Raw genomic sequence first — 16,829 nt, 5'->3', positions numbered from 1 at the left:
AGTATAGTAATAAATTACAAATTTATTTGTTCATTACACATTATACACATTATACGCATTATAAGCAAATGTGTATCCTCAGCAGCTGTGTGCTATTGTTTGTTTACAAGCGAGGACAGCAATCAGCATTGCCGAAACATTGCAAAAAAAAAAATCTCTTTAAGTTTTGGCACAATGTACTAATGCTATCTGATCATTAAGATTACTTTTTAATTAACACAGTACATACCAGGAGTAATTTCTTGATTTAAATTACTACTTCATAAACTTAAAAATAATCTATATCTATAAAAGACAGGATGTGTGTGTGTGTGTGTGTGTGTGTGTGTGTGTGTGCGCGCGTGAATGTACTTTATGCACTTCCACAAATTAGCACGCATGTCGCTCCAATTTTAGGAGGACATTGGTCACGGCCATCGCTGTGCTTTTGTCAACTCATTTTCCCCGCGGCACCCCCGGATAGCGGTAAAAATAGCTTTTCAACCATAACTTTTACCAATTTTCACGTCAGTGAAATCCGTAAGATTGCTAGTTAAGTCCCCTGTCTTATAGATTAACTAGCAGTATCGCCCGGCGTTGCTCGGGTTTGTAAGGGAAATAACTATATAAGCATTTTTAGAGAGTTATAGCCAAAAAATAGCAAAAAAATGCATTAAAAATGGGAAAAAAATTAAGGTAAATTTTCTTTTTAAATCGTTGACACATCGTAGATATTTTTAGAGAGTTACTTCCCTTATATAATAGCGAAAAAATGCATTAAAATGGAAAAATATGATGGTAATTTTTTTTTAAATCGTAGACTCATCGTAGACGCGCGCTAATACCCAGAAGGGCTCGATATGAATCACGACTATAAGATACCCGGTTTTGGTTACACTGCACCGCAAAATGTGGGAGTAGTTAGGAATCTAAATCGAAGGGGACAGACACACAACTTCACTTTTATATATAAAGATATAAGCCACGTAGTTATATACACATACTTTGTTATATACACATTCTTAAAAGAAAATGTTATTTTGAACACAACATTTATAAAGAATAAAATATTTTTTGGTTTTTCTTAACCCTTTCGTTACTATATTTCTGACCAAAATACACCCCTTATGTGTTTCAATTAATTTCTAACGTAATCATAAATTTAGCCTGGTTTCATTAAACAACAATAACTTTTTTATTTATCAATATATTAACATGAATTTTGGAAGATAATTTAATGAAATGTTCTCAACCAATTCTATACTATAATTTTTGTCACAAAGTGACTCTAATTGCAGGTAGATACAGGTAAATTCAACAATATATAAAATTATTAAAATTTTGTTCAAACATCGCTATAGAAAATGGGTTATTAGCTAATATTCAATTGGGTATACAACAAAATTTTACGATAGAATTTGTTATTCTGGGTAACTTTCTGATACCCATAATAATATTTATGGCAAAATAGGCCTTAATTTCATTTAAGGTTGTGGGAAATAACAAACTATCCTTTCTTTCGCTTTGTTTACGTTTAGCGTAACAGTTCGTTTCCGCCGTAATGATTTCAAATGGGCTCATTCGAAAAAGTAAAAAGAAATAGTTTAAGGCTTTACTCTTCTGGGAAAGTCTGTGGCTTGGTCCAGTTTCTTCAGAAAAATCACCGAAAGAAACAGTTTTTAAATTTTCACTCCATTCGGGTGCCAATTCATTTTCTTTATCGCTGTCGGAGCTCTGGGATTCACTGTTTTCACTTTAATCGTTGCAAACTTGCAAAGAGAAAGTCGTAGAAATGAGAGTGATAGCGTGAGTGTGTGTGTGTGTGTGCGAGTGCTGTAGCCCACACTAAGAAAAGCATTTGACTTATACACCACAATGTGAGTTTTCTCTAAATTTTGCTTAATTGGGGTTGAAATTTTAAAAACTGGACCTGGCACGACCCGATGCATTCTACTCTTAAAAATGCTAGGAAAATTGTAATTGAAGAAATCCTATATTGTAGATTTCTATAACTGACAAAGGGAGGCAGATAAAATCTGCCTTTTATAATAAGAGATTCACCCTACTACAACGCCTCCGAAAATAAAAAAAAAGATTTGAACTTCCTAAGTAATCTCAGCAAAGGAAAAGAGAGAGAGCTGAAGAGACTGACTATCAGCAGACCCATTAGTAAAATATTATAACTTTTTGGACTGAAACCTGGCAATAAGAGCTTGTGGATATTCTGCTACAAAACATTCATGTGGAGACGCAATGGCCCAGTGGTTAGGGCAGCGGACTCGCGGTCATAGGATCGCGGTTTCGATTCCCAGACCGGGCGTTGTGAGTGTTTATTGAGCGAAAACACCTAAAAGTTCCACGAGGCTCCGGCAGGGGATGGTGGTGATCCCTGCTGTACTCTTTCACCACAACTTTCTCTCACTCTTACTTCCTGTTTCTCTTGTACCTGTATTTCAAATGGCCGGCCTTGTCACTCTCTGTGTCACACTGAATATCCCCGAGAACTACGTTAAGGGTACACGTGTCTGTGGAGTGCTCACCCACTTACACGTTAATTTCACGAGCAGGCTGTTTCGTTGATCGGATCAACCGGAACCCTCGTCGTCGTAACCGACGGAGTGCTTCCATCCACAAAACATTCAATAATATCGAAGCAGTAACTTTCATAAATCAGGGTGTAATCTTTGAAGACTCTTTCTGAACCCAGTCAACGACGGGTATTTCTGCTAGTAATAGATATAATTGTGAAGAATGGTCAAAAGAACTAAAGTTTAAGTAGCTGTTTACCAATAGCGACGTTGTTCTGATAGTTATGACTTTATTCTCGGATTGTCGGTGAATGGCCGTGCATGCGCAGATAATTGAAAATTTATCAAAACCTCATAATGAAGTCAAAAAGGATACATGCCTACACAGTTATAAACTGCATTTCTACTCTTCTCCTCTGGAAGCCATCTGCTCGCGATACCAGAGGGTGCACACTCTCCTACCCTGATGTAATCTCCAGGGATACAGGCATCCAGCAAGAGGACCTCCGTAATGCTATGATGGACCGTGAAGTCTGGCGTAACATAGTAAATTCCATTGTCTCGACCACGATCGAACAATGATGATGATGATGATGATGATGCAGGTAGAAGCATTTGCAAAGGAGCATGGCAACCGAGCTTCTGCAGTGCATTTTGTGCCTTCACCTACAGAGAAAATGGCTCGTGACTGGCGTAAACACGGGGGGGGGGAACTTCAGCGGACAGGAAGATCTAAACACAACCTTCGCAAACCGAAACCTAAATGTGTGGAACTTGAAGATGAGATAAAGACCCTGGTTTTGCAGTGTCAGTTAAACAAATCTTTGCGAAGCCAAAGAGCAGCTGCAAGAGGATTTTTCTGGTACTGCGGGTTGGTGCTGTAGATTCATGAAACGAAACGGATTAGCCATGCGAATAAAAACAAAAATAGCGCAAAAAATACCAGCAGAGTATGAAATCAAAACTATTGACTTTCATCTATTTGTTTTAAATGCCAGAGAAACAAAATTTTGAAGTGGAACAGATTGCAAACATAAATGAGGTTCCCATGAGGTTTGATATACCGACCAATAAGTGTGTTGACGTAAAAGGTACCAAAACTGTGACTAGCAAAACCTTCGGTCATGAGAAATTAAATTTTACATATGTATTGGTTTGTTGTGCTGATGAAACCAATTATCACCTTTACTTATGTTCAAACAGAAAATAATGCCAAAAGAAAATATTCTACCAGGAATTATCATCCACGTTCACTCCAGGAATGGAGAAGTGAAGATACAATAAAACTCTGGTTAGAAAAAGTGTGGTCACCGCGTCCCGATGGGCTTCTCAAAAATCTATCGCTTCTTGTGTTAGATCAGTTCCGGGATCATATGACAAAGGGCACCAAGAGTAGAACAAATAGATTAAACACTAAACTGACTGCAATACCTGGAGATTAACAGGTCGACTACAACCTCTGTATGTATCAATAAACGAACCTTTTAAGGACTAGATGCACGAGAAATGGAACAAATGGCGGATCTTTTCGGTTTGAACAGCAGTTTTTAAAAATAATTTCCACGTAACTAAACACTTTTAAATTTCGTATACTGGTGGAATGTGTTTTTAAAACATCTTTTTCTCTTGGCTTTATTGAGAAAATTCTATAGTTTTTTAAGATATTTGTTGTTTTTTTTCTTCAATTTCTGAAATTTCAACCAATCAGTGACGTCTAATGAGGTAAAAAAAATCATTCTGTGCTGTATGAATATGTCCCTTGTTTAAGAAACAGATTGGGTTTATTTACATTTGTGAAGAAAAAAGATACCCTTCCCCCCACCCCTAACCCTAAAATAGATTGAAATGCAATAGATCGATACTAGGATCATAATTATGGGTGACAATTTCTGCCGTTCAAACCGAAAAGATCCCAAATGGATGATGCTCCCACATAAGCTAACACTAACAAGTCGGGTGAAGAAGCCAACGATAGTTCAGGTTTGCCAGCGGGGAAAAAGTATTTGAGATGCAGTTAAAACGGAAACAGTTTTACGATCTTTTAAGAAATGTGGCATTAGCAATTGCTTCGATGGCGCAGAAGATGGTCTTTAATACGAGGAATCTGACACCTCTGACACAGATAGCATTGATGACTCGAGGAGGAGGGCACGGATAGAGATAACAACAACATTGAATTTGATGAGCGTTATGATGATGGTAAGTAATGGCTTGGTGGTGGGGCTTTGAAAATTAATAAAAAATATTTCAGTATTCTCACTTTTATCATAGAAAAATAATACCGTTTCATAATTTCTCGTGTTTTATAAGTTTTTATAAATAAAAATTGGATCTTTTCGGTTTGAACGGCAGTTTTTTCTAGCGGTGTCATATGAAATTGTTACCCATAATTATGACCCTAGTATCGATCTATTGCATTTCAATCTGTTTTAGGGTTAGGGTTAGGGGTGGGGGAAGGGTATCTTTTTTCTCTCCAGAAATGTAAATAAACCCAATCTGTTTCTTAAACGAGGGACATATGGCACAGAATGTTTTCACATCAATAGACGTCATTGATTGGTTGAAATTGCAGAAACTGAAGAAAAACAACAACAAATATCTTACAAACTATAGAATTTTCTCAATAAAGCCAAGAGAAAAATATGTTTTATAAACACATTCCACCAGTATACGATGTTTAAAAGTGTTTAGTTACGTGGAAATTATTTTAAAAAACTGCCGTTCAAACCGAAAAGATCTTAAAAATGAAATGAAATATTTAATCGTACTATAAATATGATCCTCATTATTCCCTGTTACTTGTATTTACTAGCAATACATAATACATTACGTATCGCAATTCTCACAAATTTGTGGGAAAATAGCATAAAAAATATAGATATTTAAGTAAACATATTTTGATCACTAAGACGGTTTAAACTACGGTAAATATTCAACCGTACTTTTTCGTTACCGAAGTTCTGTTGACGCTACAATTGCCGCCACCATGTTTGTTTACAAGTGATGACGATGATGATGGTGTGAATTGCTTGAATATTAGGGGTGGTAGTTAGTAATGCCAGCAGTGCAGATTGATTATGTTAATGGTGATTCTTGATAGTTTTAGTGTTGCTGCTTGGTAGTAGTTAATGGGGATCTTTTCGGTTTGAACGGCAGTTTTTAACATAATTTCTAGGTAACTAAAAAATTTTAAACTTCGTATACTGGTAGAATGTGTTTATAAAACATCTTTTTCTCTTGGCTTTATTGAGAAAATTCTATAGTTTGTAAGATATTTGTTGTTGTTTTTTTCCTTCAATTTCTGCAATTTCAACCAATCAATAACGTCTATTGAGGTAAAAAACATTCTGTGCCGTATTGAATATGTCCCTCGTTTAAAAAACAGATTGGGTTTATTTACATTTGTGAAGAAAAAAAAGATACCCTTCCCCCACCCCTAACCCTAACCCTAACTAACCATAACTAACCCTAACCCTGAAACAGATTGAAATGCAATAGATCGATACTAGGGTCATAATTGTGGGTGACAATTTCATAGGACACCGCTAGAAAAAACTGCCGTTCAAACCGAAAAGATCCGTTAATGGTATTAACTTTGGACAATACTGGTGATGGTGAAGGTCAGTTGTAATATTTGGGAGTGTTAAAGCAAGTATTGTAACTTATCCTTCCATAATAACTTGCCAAAAGGCGTCAGTCTAAATGTTAATGGTTTCCATACATGAAAATATGTGAGACATTCAGCTAGGGGATCTTGGGTCAACTGCAGTTTTTCCCCCGCAGATTAGGCCTGTCAAAATTGGGGTGCCTTCTTATATGCCCGAAAATATGGTATATTCGAACCAACGACGGATTAATCTGGTAGCAAGTGTAGCATATGCTACGGGCTCTACATTTCCAGTGAACCTACTTTAAATGATTTAATATTGTAATACCGGACTGCTTTCAACTTTTCGACCGACTATTTATCTAAGGCAGGTCCAATACATTTTAACTTAAATGAATGGCAACGGTAAATAGACAGACTTACTTCATTTTAGTTGGATGCTAACAAATGGATTTGCTATCCTATTCCTCTATCTCAACACATGAAATTCAACACACAATAACTGAAAGTAATTACTATTTGCCTCATAAACAGGACTGGTTGAATCAATTAGATTATCATTAATATTGTATAGACTCGGTAATGTTAACCAACCTCATTAAATCGGGATTTCTTTACGGCTGACAACCACATCATATTTACGCAGTTTCTACTGAAACTTTCTGCTCTTAATCGAAACTGTAGCACGAGTTTCGATTAACAGTCACATTTTCAACGTTAGGCCACAAAACTAATTTACGTTCGATTAAAGGTGTATACCAGGAGAAAATATTTAACTTGTGCATCTTACAAGCTTAAGTAGTGGAGGCGCAATGGCCCACTGGTTAGGGCAGCGGACTCGCGGTCATAGGATCGCGGCTTCGATTCCCAGACCGGGCGTTGTGAGTGTTTATTGAGCGAAAACACCTAAAAGTTCCACGAGGCTCCGGCAGGGGATGGTGGTGATCCCTGCTGTACTCTTTCACCACAACTTTCTCTCACTCTTACTTCCTGTTTCTCTTGTACCTGTATTTCAAATGGCCGGCCTTGTCACTCTCTGTGTCACGCTGAATATCCCCGAGAACTACGTTAAGGGTACACGTGTCTGTGGAGTGCTCAGCCACTTACACGTTAATTTCACGAGCAGGCTGTTCCGTTGATTCGGATCAACCGGAACCCTCATCGTCGTAACCGACGGAGTGCTTCCACAAGCTTAAGTAACTATCCGGTCGTGCTGCTTACACGGATTCCCGTGATTCTCTATCGCTATACTCTTTTAATGTTTGAATTAAGTGCTTGAGTCATAATGGATCTTTCATTAACTGATTACACAACCATAGACCCCGCCCTTATGGATGTGTTGCAGTTAATCTCTTGATAGAGCTTGGTGATCCTAACCATTGAATTTCTAGGATCAATCTGCTCAACATCACTGTAAGAAGCATCGTTGGCTCAGTTGAGCTCATCGGCTGTCTCTTCATATTCAACAGTCCCATGACTTTGCCATATCTTTGGCTGAACGACTGCTAGGCCTTGCCGAAGGGCAGCCAGTAACCATGCAGAGCACGGTCGACACTCCGTGAGGTATGTTCAAAATACCTACAAACCTTAAGTAGCAATGATATACGTATAAGTGAATTCGAGCAATGATCGAAGCATTTAAGTATTGTGTTTTTCGTTTGGTTTAAAACGTAATCACGATATTCAGAGAATTGATACACCTATTCAAATTCGCCATATAATTTACCGTCCAAACCGCCGTCTTCCTGAATTAATCTTAATGTCTCAAACACGTCAACTTGCAGGTAAACATAATTTTAGGTAAAACAATAAATAGTGGAACCATGTATTCATTTCTTTATCTCTACTCGCATGTCACCTGATCTATGTACTTTGATCCTTGAAATATACTGTTGAATTCCTAATGATACTATTCAACTCTTTGCTGGAATAGATATCAAATAAATCAAATAACCGGCCTGTATAGCTCCCATCTACATACTTGAAATATTCAATTGGTTTTGTAAAAATTATTCAATAAAGTTCCTTGGATTTTAATTTAGGGCCCCTTTCTAAACATGTGCAAAAGGTGGATCTTTTCGGTTTGAACGGCAGTTTTTTCTAGCGGTGTCATATGAAATTGTCACCCATAATTATGACCCTAGAATCGATCTATTGCATTTCAATCTGTTTTAGGGTTAGGGTTAGTTAGGGTTAGGGGTGGGGGGAAGGGTATCTTTTTTTCTTCACAAATGTAAATAAACCCAATCTATTTCTTAAACGAGGGACATATTCATACGGCACAGAATGTTTTTATTTACCTCAATAGACATCAGTGATTGGTTGAAATTGCAGAAATTGAAGAAAAAAAACAACAAATATCTTAAAAACTACAGAATTTTCTCAATAAAGCCAAGAGAAAAAGATGTTTTATAAACACATTCTACCTGTATACGAAGTTTAACATTTTTTAGTTACCTAGAAATTATGTTAAAAACTGCCGTTCAAACCGAAAAGATACCAAAAGGTTCCTCGACTGATTTAATGCAGCTTTCAGTTGAATACTTGGTGTCTGTAATGTCACCTATGACGACTATCACCTGAAAACGTCACCTCTCTAACAAGCAATTTTTTTAATATGCTTACTCTTACCTCAACTGAACTCCCTAATCCAGTGTTCATTTATGGCTCGTGGAACTCTACCCATACCATGTTTTCTTGATATACAGGCATTGTTCATTTAATGCCATCTTTTTTAACGTCATTATTTCCTTATAACGACGAAATGACGTGAAAAATAATGTAAACCCACTTTCATTCTACACTTTTCAAAACGAATGTTTGTTTCCTTTTACTTCCTTGTGTAACTTATTGCATTTTCAATCCAGTAAAATTAAATAAATACGCAACTAGTAATTCAATTTTTATATTTACTTTACGATCGTCAACAAAGATACAATTTTTATTCACCTTACTATCTTATAAGGTACGTCATATAAAATAAACGATGAGAATCAAAGAAGGAAATTGCATTAAATAGATATAAATCGATGCACTTCTACATCAGAGACTATTTGATCTTTCTTAGATGTGCTGTGCGATTTGCTAGGAAAAGTTTGCTTTTCTGCGCTTTATTAAATAAAAATTGGGATAAAGAAATACATAAAAGCAAAGGAGCAAATGCACGAAGTACAAACAAAGCGGACGGACAACCAGCTACTTCGAAACTTGTCTGATTCAAGGCCAGTTGGTTATTATTACCTCCGTCTTAGCGAAAGCGGAGGTATTGTTTTCAGTCGTGTTTATTTGTCCGTGGACAAGATATCTCAAGAACAGTTGGATGGATTCGGATAAAACTTTCGGATCTTTTCGGTTTGAACGGCAGTTTTTCTAGCGGTGTCATATGAAATTGTCACCCATAATTATGACCCTAGTATCGATCTATTGCATTTCAATCTGTTTTAGGGTTAGGGTTAGGAGAAAGGGTATCTTTTTTTCTTCACAAATGTAAATAAACCCAATCTGTTTCTTAAACGAGGGACATATTCATACGGCACAGAATGCTTTCTCACCTCAATAGACGTCATTGATTGGTTGAAATTGCAGAAATTGAAGAAAAACAACAACAAATATCTTACAAACTATAGAATTTTCTCAATAAAGCCAAGAGAAAAAGATGTTTTATAAACACATTCTACCAGTATACGAAGTTTAAATTTTTTTAGCTATCTAGAAATTATATTAAAAACTGCCGTTCAAACCAAAAAGATCCAAACTTTCATAGACATTTGGCCTCGTGATTGGCACGAACTAATTAGGTTTTGGGATCTGTTTTTTTATTACCCATGCGGGCCAACATAGAGGAGACAACACAACATGATCGGGGTCACATACAAACGGGTCTGTGAGCCTTAATGAAAAAGCAACGTTTGTGAGCAGAGGAAGAAAATACGGCACAGTGGAGGTGAGGTTTGCCACCAAAGAAGAGGCGGCATCACAATCCACCACTATTCTACGTTCAGATAAAGTAGCGCTGCTGCCCACGTGTAGGGGCAGGCGCAGGGTTTTAAGCTTTTACTCATAAGTTTGTTGATGTTTTCGTAACGTGGAATATGCTGAAAGAATGTAACCCTTGTTGATATCATTGAACCTATGCTACTATTGGTTTCACTTTACGTCGTTTCAGTTAAAGCCACACCTCTCAAGAACCTATCAGCGACGTTCAGTGACGACTACCTAATTGCACATTCACCCATAATCTTCAAAACCATATTAATTGCATCAGTTCACATTTTGTTCCATGTTGTTCTGATATGAAAATCTACATAGTTTACAGCTTTTTCTGCGAGACGGACAGTAAAAACTTCACGGACAAGAAGCAATTGCACCTACTTAAAAAAAAAGAATAGTTTTTATAGCAAATTACATTATTTCTCTTTATGCAGCTAACTGCTCAGAAAAATAAATCCTTCCTTTATCTTGAGTCAATATGGCTAATGAATTGAAAGAAATAGTTAAATCTCCCTCAAATCACACCCTACCATCTTAAAAGAAAGTAAGACACATTACAAGATGTCTTGCAGATATTGTGAATGAAATCAAAACAGTGTTAACAGAACGAATTTGATCCTAGGCCTGCTCGATGGGGCGCTGTTCACACAATTTATTCGAATAAAAAGAAACTAAACTGGGTGATTAAATTACGACAATATACCTGTATAATATGAATGATGGACTACGGGGAAATCTTTTTAAGGTACATCGAAATAAACAAAGAAATAGAACGTTGTAACTGCGAAAAAGTAGCCAAGACTTGAGGAAAAGAGAACCGAAAACTTCAATCTTCTGATTCTTCACTGCTCTAAAACATGTTGATACAAAAATGGTGATTTAGTAGTAAAACACTTTATCAAGATAAACGAGTGGATTTCTCTATTCCTTAATTAAAACTTAATTAATTTCTCTATTCCTTAATAAATAGCATATTTTCGTGAATGAAATTTTAAATATTTTGTTTTTAAGTGGAAACGTCGATTACTTAAAGTTAAGTTGTAAAGCCACTGAAATACCTTGTTACTCTAATATAGATTTGTTTTCGAGTACATTGGGAACGAATGTGTAGCAGGACCTAGTAACCAGGCTAGTGCCACGAACGGACCACACATCTCAAACGTCCTTGAGATTTGCACCCTTTTGTCAAGTTATAAGCAGTTTGGCGCCAAGTGTCTGAGCAGACGTTGAGAGCAACCTAGGTGCACATATCTCACCTCTCGCCACAAAGAAGCTAGACCAGAGCAGAACTTTAGCAAGATTCGGCGGACTAACATCTTCTTGTCTCTCGCTCCAAGAATATTAATAGCACAGTTAAAGACATGCTATTTCACTTTTGCCCAAAGCAAACCAGAAATGTTAGCAGATTCGGATAAACTCGCATTACGATTTTCATTCAAAATCATTTCGTTATTGTCTCTAGAGTGAATTAATGACTGCAGAATTTAGGCACTATGAAAGTTAGAATCCTTATATCCTAAGGCTCTCCGTGTATATGTGAAAATTTATGCATATATGTACAGCCTTTCCCGAAATAAATATATTATAAAACGTCCGCGAGTTCCGTTCCTGTTTACAACACACGCATCCCAGTTTAATCTACAATAAACTTACACTAAAATCACAGCGACAATAGTGAACAAACCACCAACTCACATATCGCGACAGATGTATTTAATACAATTTACCCTAAAACTAAAATGGAAAACCATCAACTATATAGAGCTTTCGCAAGGCGGCGAGCTGGCAGACACGTTAGCCTGTCGGGCGAAATGCTTAGTGGTATTTCGTCTGTCGTTACGTTCTGAGTTCAAATTCCGCCGAGGTCGACTTTGCCTTTCATCCTTTTCGGGGTCGATGTAATCGACTTAATCCGTTTGTCTGTATGTGTTTGTTCCCTCTATGTTTAGCCCTTTGTGGGCTATAAAGAAATATATATAGAGCTTTCGCATTGTTTGATGTCGGTAAAATGTATAAATTGTTATTGAAATTACCGAGTTAAACTCATCAAATAATTTGCGTATTAACCTTTCTTTATTACAAAGATTTCCCCATCCTTATAAGTGAACTATTTTGACACAGATAAATCACAGTTAATCTTTAATACTATATGAAATTATAGATTTTATATTGGAAGCTATCAAAATGTCATTTCTAAGTTCTTCAGCTTGAACTCTAGAGGTCTGGTTACGAGAGATATTGAATAATATTTTTCAGGAACTGTTTCTGAGAGGATTTATGAATAAGCTTATCCATTTTCTGATCTACGTTTTTGATGTCATAAGAATTTTATAAGCATTCGAGAGAAAATGAAATAATTCTTTTTTTGGAACATTAACTCCCGAGGCACACAACACAAAGTTATAAATAATAACACACAAATACTGGGTGATGAAAAATATTTTTGGATAGAAAATGCCGGGGCTGTTATTTCTAACTTTGTGTGTTGCGCCTTCCGAGATAATGTTCCAGACAAGATTTCTTTTTTATATTTGTTTCCAATATTTATCTCTATGAAAGAATTAATTCATTAATTAACAATATTTACCGACAAAGATAACATGGAACATATGAAGAATATTAGAGAATATTAATAAGAAAAAATTCAAGTAGGTAATAATGTGTGCGTGTGTGTGGAAGTCTATTATATAGAAGTGAATGTCTGTATGTTCGTGTGACACGGAAACTACTGGACCGATTCTAATGAAATATGGAACACAAAATTCAAGCCTAGGGAGAAGGGTAATGCCGTATGTTTCATATAATTTTAAGGGCATAAAGGGGGCAGAACCACCCTCCCCCGTGAACATTCATATGCTTCGGATTTTGATGAAATTCGAACCATCAGTATTAGAAATAAATAAAAGAATATACGTAAAATGTCCATTTCTTTATATGATTCTAAGACACACCCCGGGGGGGGGGGGGCTTAGGCCCCAAATTTTAGTCATTTTTCATGGACCAATATTACTGAACGGATCCTTATATTTGAAACTTAGATTCAATGCATAAGCGCGGGTATAATGTAGTATGTTTGGTTTGAATGTGAGATGGGTTAAAGGGGGAAGAACCCCCCAGGAAAATTAATAAATTTTTGATGATGATGAAATTTCAACAATAGGTAATTCACACAAGTCAAGAAGTATTCCCAAAGTTTCGCTTCTCGTGAGGATTCTAAGACCCCCTCATGGGGGCCTTAACTTCCAAATTTTAGTCATTTTTTATGATCCAAAACTAGGTCAAAAGTACTGAATGGATCTTTATGAAATTTGGAAATTATATTCTATGCATAAGGGCAGATGTAATACAATATATGTTTGAAAGTGTGGGGCCATAAATGAAGCCATAACCCCCATGAAAATTCATATATTTTTGCTGTTGATGAAATTTTAACGATAGATATTTGACATAAATGAATATTCCTTCTTAGGAGGTTAGTAAGACCCTTTAATGGGAGTTTAATCACCACAATTTAGTTATTTTTCCTAAGGCAATACGAATACAATTGTAGTCTTGGAAGTTGTTGAGTCACACGAGAATACAAGATGAGCGTTATTTGTAATTCAATGGTACAACAGTGTAAGAGTTTGCTTTGACATTTACTTAGATTGTGATTTCTGCAATGTGGTGCATAAATTGTCAAGTAAAGGAGAGGCATCTTTGCCTCCACTGGTTCAGTTGCAAAGTGTTATTTTGAGTAAAGTTATTTGGTTACAGACCTACTTTGAGTGTTTTTAATATCACTGGGTCAGAGATAGTCCCCAGATGGTAACTTTGATTTCAAGCCCTTTCCAAATAAGTGATTGGTCATTCAAAGAGATTTATAGATTGCAAATTTATTCTGTTCAGTTACCTATCGGCATAGTGATCATTGGCAAACTCCAGAGGCGACACTTTCATTTCCCCTCAGCCCTCGTGTCACACAATTGTTAATGTTTATTTGAGTTGGGACACGCCCTTCCAATTGCTATAGATACGTAATGCATCTTACGGCTGTGCCGATCACCTGTAATGGCGAAGAATCCTACATTGGGGAGTGGTAACGACTAGGGTAGGGTAGCCGATTGCTTATTGTGACCATTCGTCTTTTGGTTTCCTCTACCTTTGCTCTCTTTTTTCAAACCCAATGAATATTCATATATTTCCGATTTCAAAGAAATTTCAACAATAAATATCAGACACAAGTTAAAAGAGATTCCGAACAATTCAAAATCTCTGGTTGACTTTAAGACCCCCTAATAAGGCCTTAACTCCCACATTTTAGAGCTCTATGTGCTCCATTTTTCAGGAATAAACTCCTTTGAATGGGTTTTATATATATATATATATATATATATATATATATATATATATATATATAGCAATAATAAATCTCTGAGCGAAGTATAAGCAGTGGCAGCACAACACCATGAAGCATATTTGCCACCTAAATGTGGCTAACCCTTAAGGGTTGATGTTACTGTAGCATGTTGCCCTAGGAAGACATCTCCTCCAGCTGGCTATTGACACACTTTCTGTGCCCTGTCAGTATTTGCAAATACTGGAGATGTCTTCCTAGGGCAACATGCTACAGTAACATCAACCCTTAAGGGTTAGCCACATTTAGGTGGCAAATATAACTTCACGATACACACACACACACACACACATGTATATATACACATACATATATATAGGCGCAGGCGTGGCTGTGTGGTAAACAGCTTGCTTCCCAACCAGGGGTTCAGTCCCGCTGCGTTGCACCTTAGACAGGTATCTCCTACTATAACTTCGGACCGACAAAAGCCTTGTAAGTGGATTTGGTTGACGAAACTGAAAGAAGCTCGTCGTATATACACACACATATACATGCATATATGGGCACAGGACGTTAAAAAAAACGTGAACAAAATGAAAAACGAGAATATAAAAAACAAAAGCATGGAAATATATATATAAGGAAAATAAGACAAGGTAGAAAATGCTAAAATAATTTTATCATGAATAATATTTTAGTACCGGCTCCAGTCTTTTTTCAAATTAGAGTAAAGCATAAAAAACAGACTGTGGAAAAATTAAATGAAATGGGTTTTTTTTTCCAAATATTTCCAAACATCTCCACACATAACCCCCTTAAGAATGAAGCCTTCGACACCATCCTCCAGAACATAACATTCCCCTACTAAAAAGGGACCACAGAATGAATTTAATCCTCCAAACGCACACCATCATAAAGAGCAAAAGACAACCCAAATCTATGAAAAGTCTCCTAACACAAGCCCAAGTACACTCGACAACAACACTGAAGCCGTCAGTAAAAAAATGCGTAAGACCTAACTGGTATATGCGTCAACCTAATTAAGGGATCGGAGTTCTCTTTCAAACAGGGTCAACATTTTACAGCGAAAAACAACTTCACGTGTGCCACGGAAAACCTAATATATGTATCAACTTGCTCAAAGTATCGAGAGCAATACATAGGCCAAACCAAAAGCAGTCTACACCAAAGAATGGCTCTACATAGATCCCAGATGAAAATTCGGGAATACAGAAAAATAGCTTTCAGCGAACATATCGACATTTGCTACACTAACAACCCAGTTCCAGAATTTTTCCCCTCTATAAATTCAAGAACGATGCAACTTGTAGTTAGCGCATTAGCAGTCATATTTTATCAGAAATGACACTACTACATGGGCCTTAGAATAATACCCACGCAAATACTAAAAACGATATATTCAGAACAGTTACTATCGATGAATTTATTCAGAACGATTCCAATTACTGCTATTACAACGGGTCACTTTTAGTTCACTTGGTCAATTTTAAGAGGATTCCAACATCTTACTACTGTCATACCACTCCCGTATTTTCTTATTCTTTCTCTTTTCTTATTTTATTGTGTGTGCGTGTCTTTGTGTCTGTGTTTATGTCTCCGTATATTAGCGGTTCGCCAAAAGAGACCGATAGAGTTAGTACTAGGCTTACAAAGAATAAGTCCTGGAGACGATTTTTTTCGACTAAAACCCCTTTAAGGTGGTGCTCCAGCATCGGTCTTTTGCCGAACTGCTAAGTTACGGGGATGTAACCACACCAACACCGGTTATTGAGCAGTGGGGGGACAAACGGACACATGCAAACATATACACTTTCCACCTCATTTGTCACCTCCCTCGACCGAATCGAACCCAACCACTCACCTGTTTATTATTCTCTTATACATATATCACTCTTATACATACATCACTCAAATATAGACACACACACACACACACACACACACACACACTGTGACCATCATTGCGCTCTATTATCTCCCTAAAACACTTTTTCTATCTCTTTTCACTTTCGGTCCCTTGTAACTGCACACGTGCTGTTGGTGTTCTTTTTACTTCTTCAGACGTTTCCGCTTTCCTTTCCGTCCGACGAGGAGCTATGCTCGAAACGTCAAAAACTCTCTCTTCTCACCGAGCGTCAAACTAATACATTCCATGTGCACATCCTCTTGTTGATTGTATTGTTATTTTTAATGTTCGCTTATTTAATTTGACTAGGCGGCCTTCTTTCAGTGTCCGTCTACCAAATCTACTCACAAGGCTTTGGTTGACCCAAGGCTATAGTAGAAGACACTTGCCAGAGGTTCTACGTAGAGGGACTGAACCCGGAACCATGTGGTTGGGAAGCAAGCTTCTTACTACGCAGCTACG

General features: G+C 36.9%; 1 protein-coding gene across 1 annotated transcript in view; it reads left to right on the top strand.

The window, feature by feature from the left end:
* LOC115219746 (cAMP-specific 3',5'-cyclic phosphodiesterase 4C) overlaps positions 1–16,829 on the top strand; it is a 734,075-nt gene that overhangs the window by 139,640 nt on the left and 577,606 nt on the right. The window lies entirely within an intron of this gene.

This window comes from Octopus sinensis, linkage group LG15 (assembly GCF_006345805.1).
Source record: "Octopus sinensis linkage group LG15, ASM634580v1, whole genome shotgun sequence".
Lineage (NCBI taxonomy): Eukaryota > Metazoa > Mollusca > Cephalopoda > Octopoda > Octopodidae > Octopus > Octopus sinensis.
The sequence above is the reverse complement of the archived record's forward strand: the minus strand, read 5'-3'. Positions and strand labels throughout refer to the sequence as shown.